The sequence below is a fragment of the Lytechinus pictus genome, chromosome 18, assembly GCF_037042905.1.
Source record: "Lytechinus pictus isolate F3 Inbred chromosome 18, Lp3.0, whole genome shotgun sequence".
Taxonomy (NCBI): domain Eukaryota; kingdom Metazoa; phylum Echinodermata; class Echinoidea; order Temnopleuroida; family Toxopneustidae; genus Lytechinus; species Lytechinus pictus.
In genome coordinates this window covers 9489686-9501076 of record NC_087262.1, presented here as the reverse complement: position 1 = coordinate 9501076, position 11391 = coordinate 9489686, and positions in this window count along the sequence as shown.

Below are 11391 nucleotides of genomic sequence, written 5' to 3'. Positions count from 1 at the left end.
GAACTGGACCGGGCAGCCGATCGGGGCTAGAGGAACCAATCTGCGGCTCTTTTATCCGCCGATTTGTTCCGAATTTTGTTGTGTGATGCGATCGTCATAGCCGATTTGTTCCGACCAGGCAATTTGTTCCTATACGCCGTTCATGCAACTTTGACACCCCTTCAGCAAAAATGTGAAATTCCAGTAGTCCTTTTCAACCAATTAGCTCCTCCAAATCAACCACACCCACAGAACAGTTGCCGATTCGAGAACCATATTTTGGGACCTATATAGAGATGTATATTTGTTTTGGAAATAATTTACCGGTATGCATTATCCACAAAACCATATTCACACTGAGTGCTCCCTTTGTACGCCTGTGCTATTCGGGGTGTGAACTTCGATTTTGTATAGATCTATATAGGCCTACTTCATTACTCAAGTAAGAAACCGGGGCAAGAAATAGGATGGGATGGCGACTGGTGTGCTGAGGGTGGGTGGGGGTAAAGGCACTGCTGCGCGCTCACCAAACCCCCAAAGTAAGTAGAAAAGAAAAAATATAAATCAATAAAAGAACTAAAAGCTTCAAAGTCAAACAAGGCTGCCAAAAACACATGGAACTCTCATGCAGTGACACCTCATTGAGACAAACACATGCAAATATTTTTTTTCTTCATTTTTTGGAGGGGGGGGGGGGGCTTTCGGGGCTAAGGGCCCCCGGGTAGTCCAACAAGGAAAGGGAAATAGATGAAAATAAAAGGGAGAGAAAAAAGGGAGATACGAAGAAGAGATCGCAAAAAATGGGGGAAAGTAAAAAAGAGAAAAGGGGGGGAAATAAGAGGGAATTAAGGGGGGAAGGAAAAAAGAAAGGGGACATGGGGGAGATTAAAAAAGGTTATATAAGAGCATGGGCGGCAATTTGATGTTTGGCCTGGGGCGCATTCATGTTTCACATGGGAGGGGGGACAAATTGACGTTAAATTTCTTAGGGGGCATCACATTGACCTGTATAAATGAGAGGCCGCCAAATTGACCTTCAATTCGTGGGGGGGGGGGCTTTGGTGCTGACATAAGCAAACACACACACAGGTGTATATATATTTTATTTATGACGACTCAAAACTGGTCGTAGCTTCTTATGATCATCAATGCTTGGCGCATTAAGAGATACTAAGCTACAGTTATGTATTGTCATTTTTTTCACTGATCATTGAAATATATATGGGCCCGACGTTCTGCATGTCCGCGGGTCATTTCTTAAGCTATATATTTCACCAAAAGTATACATATGAAGAAAAAGGAGAATAATATAATCAGGGGCGGCGGAGCAAATTTGAAAGTGGGAGGGGCACGGGGAAAAGGGGGGCACTCCCTCTTTTGAAAAGTGAACTTAAAACAAAGAACAATTTTAAGAGAAAATAGTCTACTATCTACCCCAGTGGCGTAATGAGGCAAAAGTTTTGAGGTGGGCAGACTTGGTGTACGAGGGAATTTTTTTTAAGCTGCGAGCGAGCAAAATGTTGACATATTTTAATAAAAAATATAATTTGTGATATATAGATTTTGACACAATTTGAAGAGAACAATATATGTCAAAAGGGTATTGTGTGTAAACAGATAACCCCCATGGCTACGGCCGGTAGTGCGAGATGTCCTCGCATTATAGATTAAAAAAAAATCACGGTCCATGTTTACAATATAGCCTTTGAAGTGCCATCGACTTGACGACTTGGTGAGATACTTTAGTCTTGCCATGTTGACATAATAACCTTATTGTGTCGACATGGCGAGATACGTTATCTCGCCAAGTCGTCAAGTGTCGATGGCACTTTAAAGGCTCCGTAACAATCAAAGTAAAATGTTGTTTAAAAACTAGCTCCTACTCCAAAAAAAGAGAAGTGGTACGGTACCGTGTGTCAACTGTCCAGCGCTGCAATATACGCACGTCGCGTGCGCAAAAAAAAGTGTAGCCTATATTGGTACCGTACGAGGCTGAAATACCTCATATCTAGACCAACATTTTTTTTTTTAGACAGAATTATAGAAATAATCTGCTCTGCAATGATATTAAAATTACATGAATAATTACACAAATATATATACATGTATATATCGAAATATTTGATCAAAACAAATATTTAAAGAATATATTTATTACCTTTAAACAGAATTATAGAAATCATTATTTCTAAGAAATTAAAATCACATTAAAAATTACACGAAGATATATTTTGAAACATTTATCAAAGTAAATAATCATAATATCTACCTTAGAAAGATTTGATAAATGTGGAACCAAACGGCGGCTCTCCTATCGTTTCGGCAAAAATTTGAACCAGTCATTTGGATCTGGCGGGCCCGATCGACTAGCCATTTTGTACTGGCGGTACTAATCAGCTAGCCGTTTTGGACCGCCGGTACCCGGGCCAGTTCGCTATGACACCGGCGCGGCCGTGGACGTCCAAAATGTTGTGGCCTCATGCATACATCAGGGGCCGCGGAACCGGGGGGGGGGGGGGGCTAGAGGGGCTTCAGCCCCCCACTTTTTTCCAAAACCGTGTACAAAAACGTAAAAATGACCATATGATTGTGATTTTTAGCATGGTCAGCCCCCCCCCCCCCCCCACTTTGAAAACCGTTCCGCGGCCCCTGTAGGCCTATACATGTAGTCTACAGAAATAGATCCATACCGGTAATTGAATTTACAATGTGTGTACACCGTCTACGCCTTATTAGGATCATGATTGTCAGGCTTTCTTGAAATGGTGGGGGGGGGGGGTAATTCTTGCAGTATGTGATTGTGCTGATTTTCGTTTTGGTTTGTTTTGTTGTTTCGTGCATGTACTAGGACATGGTCGGAAAAGCAGAAGTAGGGCCTACTGACTATAGAGGAGTGAAAATACTGAATTTACCGAGATACTGAAAATACTGAGATTACTGAGAATACTGAAAAATACTGAGATGAGTGAGGATGCTGAAAGTACTGAATTACTGAGATTCTGAAATACTGAAATTACGGAGATACTGATTACTGGAATGACTGAATAATGGAGATACGGAATTACTGAGAAGGAGCAAAGAGTCATGCAGTTCTAAGTGAAAATTAAAGACGGACTTTACACCAACTGGTTGTATATTGTAGCCCAAACGAACCAGCTCGTCGAGAAATATATAAATGTGTGACGTTATACACATGTCTATCTGACGGTCAGTCGGATCGGGGTCGCCCTAGCCACTAACCCGTCTCTGTGGTCTAGTGGTTAAGGCACCGGCGTTCAAAGCTGGGGGCTCGGGTTCGATTCCCGGCAGAGACATTTTTTCGGCATCACCAATTTTTCCAAAAGGGTAGATAGCTCAGGGGAACCTTGATTTAAGCTACGCCTACCATGATCTTCATCCATTTCTTTACAATATTTAAATAAAAGAGTTGCCAAAGCTGTTGTACATGTATAACTTCACACATTATTTTGTATACTTTCTCCCGTACGTGTACTGTATCAAAGCAATAGCTTTGATCCAGCTGAGGCATGGCGGCTTGTCATTGTTCAAAACCCACCTTGCACCCGACAAAGGAAATTATAATTGGTATAGTGTCGAAAATCTGTCTATCTGACGGTCAGTCGGATCGGGGTCACCCTATAGCCACTAACCCGTCTCTGTGGTCTAGTGGTTAAGGCACCGGCGTTCAAAGCTGGGGGCCCGGGTTCGATTCCCGGCAGAGACATTTTTTCGGCATCACCAATTTTTCCAAAAGGGTAGATAGCTCTGGGGAACCTTGATTTAAGCTACGCCTACCATTGTTCTCTTCATCCATTTCTTTACAATATATACATATATATATATCGAGTGCATTTGTAATGTTGATTTATTATGGCTCATGATCTTGCCCCCCCCCCCCCCCCCCCCATCTGAATAATGGATCAACGCCCCTGCCATCCGTCTAACATCCGCTGTATCCTCTCTGCATCCTCTGGGCACCCTCGCATCTCACATCCGTCGCAGCTGAACAACGGAAAGAGCGAGGAAAGATATAAGGTACATGGGACGTCTATACATCGTTAGTAGCACTGGAAATACATCTCGGATATGAAGTATTCAAAACCCGCGGGAACTCATTCAGAGCTGTCATCTACTTCCATCAGCTTTCATCCGCTGGGCTCCCGATGAACATCCGTTTAACATATCCGCTCTTTCCCGTTATGTTTTCTCAAACTTTTTGCTAATTTTGTTCATTTCTGGAGCGAATGAACGGATGGAGCCACCCCCGAAATTTTACTCGTCCGCTGTGTCCCTTATGAATACGTTTTGTGTCCATCGGCCAGTGGGACCAGGCCTTAAGACAATCAATACTACCATCATCATGATCATCTTGTACTCCATGATCATAGGCTACTTGTCTCAGGTATCACCCCCTTCCACCTGAAATATGGGCGGATGTATCCCCCTCCCCCCCCCCCCCCCGTAATCGTGAACCTATCATTGAGAAGCACCAAATTATGAAAATAGAGACTATAGGCCTGGTCCTGGCACTGGCCGTTGGATGGACAGTAAAAACTTATTCATAAAGGACACGGTGGACGAGCAAAAATTTCGGGAGTGGCTTCAGGCCGTTGTCATCCACTCCAGAAAAATGGACAAAAAAAATTGTGAACGGACGTGGGTATGTAGGCGCGGATGTGAAACGGTTGTTCATCGGAAACCTATGCGGATGGAAGTGATGTCAGCGCGCCGAAGGGGTTACCGGGGGGTTGACCTTTATACGAGATGTATACGCTTACATCCTTTTTATTTCTGTGCTACTAGCGATATATAGACGTTCCATGTACCGTCCTTCCTTCCTCTTTCCGTTGTTCAGCTTCAGTTTATGTGGGCTGTGGCCTGATGTGGGGATGCTTTGCCAGAGCTCCCTGCCCAGAGGATAAAGAGGGGGTACAGCGGATGTTTAACGGATGATAACGGACATGGAATGTTTGTTGCTCGTACGTGTTGTGGATTTACATGAAAGTTCATCCGTTCTAAAAGTTTTGTACAGCTCAAAACTTTTTGCGCGGAAGAAATCATATTGGACGGATGCTCGATGGATATCTAGAGCGTATAAAGCACGTGTGCAATGAGTACAAAACGGAAGCATGGCGTTGCAAACGGATGGCACAATTTTTTCTCCGTTTTAAATCCTCTTTGCATCCGTAACCGCAGTGGTACCGGGCCTTAAGATTTATAATGGTATGTGATATGCATATTTGTGATCAAGTTATGATAAAACATCGATGATTATTAGTTTTGTGGTGTTTTGAGAGAGGGCGCTTTGTATATAATTTTTTAAAAGATATATGTATATAGTAAATGAATGGCAATTAAGTTTACCACCTTCCCCCCTTCTTGCAGGATAGCGGGATAACATGGATCTTACACACGCTACTTCTTCTCGTGAATAGCTCAAGCTTGGTGTCGACTGCGAATGTTCTGTTTGTGGCTGTTGATCAATACATCGCCTTTAAACTCGATCCATTCGGCACAAAGAACATTCTAAATAGGTCCCGTCGAGTCATTATTTGCTTCGCAACATGGGTAATCATGATAGCTGTATCTGTTCAATCGATCGATTTTTTTTAGAGTTACAATCCAAACAACCGAATCTACATCTGTAATACTTTCTTAGTCATCACCGGAGTTTGTTATATATTTGTCTACAGAACGGTCACCAAATTACCCCCCTGAATTAGCTCAGCATCAAGTGCGAAGAAGGAGGACAAAACGAGTGTTGCAAAATTGCGCTCTTATTTTGTTCAATTTTGTTCCTCTTCACTTTGCCAGACATGATATACGGTACACTTATTTCACGTATTGGTGTATACCGTCTTTATTTGATATCGAAGCGTGTGTGGGCGGTGTTTGGGTAATCTCGAAAGCTTTGAATACGATAACAAATGCTTTCATATATTGGTGGCGGATGAGAGAATTTCGCGCCATATTGACGTTTTGGGAGGGATGCTGAATCAATGGGTCCATTCCTTTTGCTAGCTTTTTGCGCATAAAAATAAATAGTTAAGCATTTGCGGGGCCCATTGCTACGTGGAGGCAAACTCTTGGAAGGTCAACAAATTTCCTTTGCTTTGAAATCATTAGCATTTACGTTTTGTCAATGATATTGTCGTTTTTTTCTTAAATTTATTCAGGAATTTACATGAAGCAACATCTAGAAAATAGTACGTTTATGCATAATAGGCCGAATACTTGACGGTTCGATTGCTCGTAGGTTTTAGCTTAATCAAAACACTCGCGTCCACACAGGGGTGCAGTAAGATACATTTTAGGCCATAAAGGGAGCAAGGTTGCACCCCTTACATAATTTTCACTTTCAAATTTTAATGGAATATTCTGCAACCTTTAACTTGCACTTTTATTTCATTTCATTTTATTTATTGATTTCCGTTTCACAATGTTGTACTTAATATAATGGACATGCATAACATAAAGTCAAAAATATTACAAGACATTAGCAACCAAATTATAGATTTGGTAACACAATTGAAAGATTAAACTACCTCAGATGATTTTTTTATTTTAGAATAGAACGTAGGGGCTTGCCGAAAAAAGGGCAAAGCTTGTATGAAAGGCAAGCCCATGAACTTAGTTTCATTACCTACTTTACAAAAAAGTTCAAATTTACAAAAGTTCGCACAGTAGGCCTACTAATAATTATCTATTGTACATAGTCTTTGCAATACAATCATTAGCTGAAGGAGCATGATTAAAAAATACAAATGAGGGGGTGTAGAGACGGGGGCAGATGGAGGAGTTCAAACAATGCAATAAGAACATAATGATACTTGGGATCCTATTCTCCTGTTTTGCAAAATTGCTGGCATTTTAGCCAACCTTTCTTTGTTTGATTTTTTTTTTAGTAAGTATCATATTGGTCTGCACTGTAGTTAGCAGTAAGCTTTCGCTTTTCTTTTCAAGGTTAAATTATTTTTCTACATGTGTAGTTTCAGCTTGCCGAATTTTTGATACTGTAATGTCATTGGTATCAATTACGCATTGTAATAACCGCCGCCCCTTATAGAGATATATTGAAGGGGTACTCCGATTTTTTTATTTTCATTCTTGGTGAACCTACTTTGAATAAATGTAGTTTTATATAATTTTTTTTTATATATAAAAATACAAAAAAGTGGGATCCATTGGCTCACTCATAACATATTCATGAAGACATGCATAGAACTGATGAAATTTTCATTGTTAAGCTTGTCTGATTTTTTTCAGCCTGGGGCCCGTTTCATGAAGGACTTACAACTGTTGTAACTTTGCCATCATGGCAACTACCATGGTAACAGGGCTCATCAGCCAATCAGAATCAAGGTTACCATGGTAGTTGCCATGATAGCAAAGTTACAACAGTTGAAAGTCCTTTATGAAACGGGGCCCCTGGAGTACTCATGGTTTTTTTTTATTTTTTTTTTGAAATTGTCATATTTCATATTCTTCCGGATATTGTAAGTTTGATATTGAGAAGTACTCAATACTTCAATGCATGATCTTATATCTTCCGTAATCAAAATTTTCTTCATAGATTTTGTCCTGGTTTTCATTAAAATGTTCAACGTTAATTTCTGTTTCTGCATAATATGTTGGGTTGTTATTATTAATTTCCATCTGTATGACTATGTTTTGATTATGAATTTGTGGTATTTGGATCTTTGAATTGTGACTATTATTTCAAACCGAATAAATAAAATATATTAAATAAATATAATCAAAAGGAACAGTTCTTTAATTCTTAATAACAACATAATATGTACATATGTACTATCGAATTGACAAATAAATTGTTCATTGTGATTAATCAGCCTTTTGGTCTACGACTCTGTGCTCTTTTTGTATGATAATACCATCCTACGTACTCTTTATATCCTGGGTACGCATATGATACTGTTCATTTATTATTTATCAATCATTAAAAAAATCAGATATTGTATAAACCCTGAGTGAAATCTGTTAATTTCCATGTATTGTTCATTTTCAACCTGTAAAAATATTATGAGTAAATTAGTACAAGGAAATGATTTGCCTTTTCAAAAAGGTAACGTAGCGAGATGGATACAAAAATAGAAAGGAAGTGGAAAATACACTTTTGATCATAAATCAGGATTTAAGCTGTTATATGCTTTTAATGACTTTCATCTGCCCCCCCCCCCCCCCTCCCATGTATGTGTGTGCAGGGGAGGTGCCAGAATTTTGGATGGGTAAAAAATATGTGTACTGTAATCTCAAATCCACAATGACAAGCTATTTGGCACTGTTAGAGCAACCTGCAAGAGAGGAAAACATATGAAATACACTTTTATTTTTTCAAAATTTAGGTCTATCTGGCACCTTAGGGCAAAATTTACCGTCTCATTCCATTTTTATTTTATCTCCAATTTCGAGCCCCTGCATCTTCTTTATTATAAGCAATCACTAAGCATCATTTTCGCTAACGGAATTTACTAATGAAATGCCACTGTTTCAAACTGAAAAATCCAAAAGCTACAAATAACTTTTTTTTTAATATCAACCCAAAGTCGGATACCAATTTCTGTCAGAAAAATGTCCTCTCCCCGAATTCCACATTTGTATGCATAGTTAGACGTTACTTGTACAACTTTTTTTGTCTATGAGTACACTCGTGTATATATACATGCAACAAACAGTTCACGTTCCAATACATGTATTATACAGTGCGCCCCAGAAAAAAACCGGGATTCCAACATCTTGTTTTCTTCAAAAGCAAATTAATTATGATATTTCATACATCATCATACAGTTATTACTCTACATTTTGATACCTAATATGTAAAGAACAGTTCACACATTAATGAGCAAGACTAACTTGAAATTTTAATGTCAAATCAGGTTGCGCAGAAAAATTGGACAAGATTGATTCATGATACGACAACCATGCTTATTCGACGATTGACTCATTTGCATTTCTTTTAAATTATTTGTTAAGTTTATCTCACTGATCCCTGAAATGAGAGTGGATTCAGATTAACACGTGGGCATTTTCACGGTAACTGACGTTACACGTCACAATTAATACACACCTTTCATTGTGTGTATCTCTAAAACAACAAATGATGGGAGTTTGCTTTTGATAGAGTTGATATACAGTGCGTCCCAAAAAAAACTATACACTTTTGAAATGGCTGCCAAATAAAAAATATAACATTTTGGGGAAAAAGACTTACATATATGGAAAGCCAATAAAGGAAACTTTCAAATGACACCAAAAAATTGGAAAACTGTTCATGCTTGAGCGAGCACTGCCCACTGAAACAAAGGGTATGAAAATTAGGGTGGGCTGGAATTAGCCTTCCAATTTATGTCAGTTTTTAAGAGGCAAATCCTTTCGAACTTGCAAAGTTAAGGGCGTTGTGATAAATTAATGATCAACCGTGACCAGTTTTGGTTGCTTATGCAAATTTTATAAATTATTAAATTGAACTTTAATGCATGAGTGAACACAAATTACACTTTTGGGGCAGCATTTCAACTTAATCATTTTGGATCTCTTTTTGGGCAGCATTTCAACTTTATCATGTGGATCTCAGCAGTGTGTTCATGATGGGAGTCGGGAGAATAGGGGATGAGATAGGACTTAAGTGGGAGAAGTATAGGTTGATGGAATAAGGGTCAACAGAACATTCAGCCCCCGCCCCCTCTCTCTTTCCCGCCCTCCCCTCCTGTTGAGAGACTGATGGCTATTGTCATGTACGCGTGAAGTCCAGAGCGGAATGTTGATTTAATGATTAATTCTGAATTGGGGCATCAACTTTTTCCTATCAATCATTTCATCAACAATTTATCAGTAAATCAACTCATTCAATGTGCAATGGGATCAATCAAACATTCAGGGTTTTTTTTCAATAAATTATTTCATTAATCATCATAATCATAAAATTTCTTGGTAATAATTCAATAAAAAAGTGACCATCAGCCATCGGTCACTTGGCTGCTTAGTTTTGAATAGGCTACAATCCAGGATGTGAGACAGAGAGGGGGGGGGCTTGGAAATGGAGGTGGAGAGGGGAGGGTACATAATTATGACTTTTAATTTGTAAAAGGACAAAAAGAATAGGAATGCCCTTTTAACCAAGTCTTAGCATATCTCGCCCTCTTGCTTGTAACAGGTACCATCACATTAATCTGACTCTCACGAACACACTTCTGAGGTCCACAAGATGAATATGCTACACTAAAATTTCAATTCCTGTTCACTCATGCATTAAATTTCAATTTAGTAACTCATTAAATTTGCCTAAGAAACCAAAACTTATCTCACTCATTAATTTAGCTTAGCAAGTTCGCAAGGACTAACCACTCAAAAAAACTGTAAGGCTAATTCATGCCCAGCCTAGCCGAGCTTAGTGTCCGAGGAGGAGAGAAGCGGGGGGGGGGTTGAGATGGAGGGAGGGGTTGCTTTATGTTCTGTTGACCTTTATCCCATCAACGTACTTCACCCACCTAAGTCATATTACCCCCTCTTCTCCTGACTTTCATAAACACATTGTTGAGATCCACATGATAAAGACAAAATGCTGCACTAAAAATTCGAATTCACGATCACTAATGCATTAAATTTCAATGTAATAAATTCAATTTAATAACGCATTAAATTTTCACAAACAACAAACTGATCACAACTGATCTTTAATTCACCAAATAACCCTCAACTTTGCAAGTACCAAACAAAAAACCTGAAAGAAATTGGAAGGCTAATTCCGGCCCACCCTAATTTTCATACCCTTTGTTTCAGTGGGCAGTGCTGGCTTAAGCATGAATAGATTTCCAACTTTTTTGTGTCACTTGAAAGTTATCTTTATTGGCTTTTCATATCTATGAGTTATTTCCCCCAAAGTGCTATATTTTTTATTTGGCAGCCATTTCAAAATTGTATAGTTTTTTTTGGGACGCACTGTAGTGAACCTTGCTGTATACTCCAATACTAAATTTTTCAATGTAACCACATTTGTTACGCATCAGCAAGCAAAAATGTGTTGGTAACTGACGTTACGCAAAAAGGACATGCAATTTCAGGGTATTCAGTAAAATTGATATATCTTATGTCCCTGAGTATATAGAGTAATAATTTGAATATGTAAATATCCCTTCATATGATAATTTTTCCACGACCATGCTGGTAACTGACATTACGGTAACTGACGTTACACTTAATTTGCCATAGAGATAACACATGGAAGTCAAATGTGTGGAATCATTGCATTGTATCTTCTGTGCAGGGCTTCACATGAAAGTGAGCTTGATGTGAAAGTATACCCGAGTTTCTGGGAACATTTCAATGAAAAAAAAAAATCTTTTTCTTAATTCCTTTTCTTTGAGTTAAACATTTTATCATTACTGACATTACAC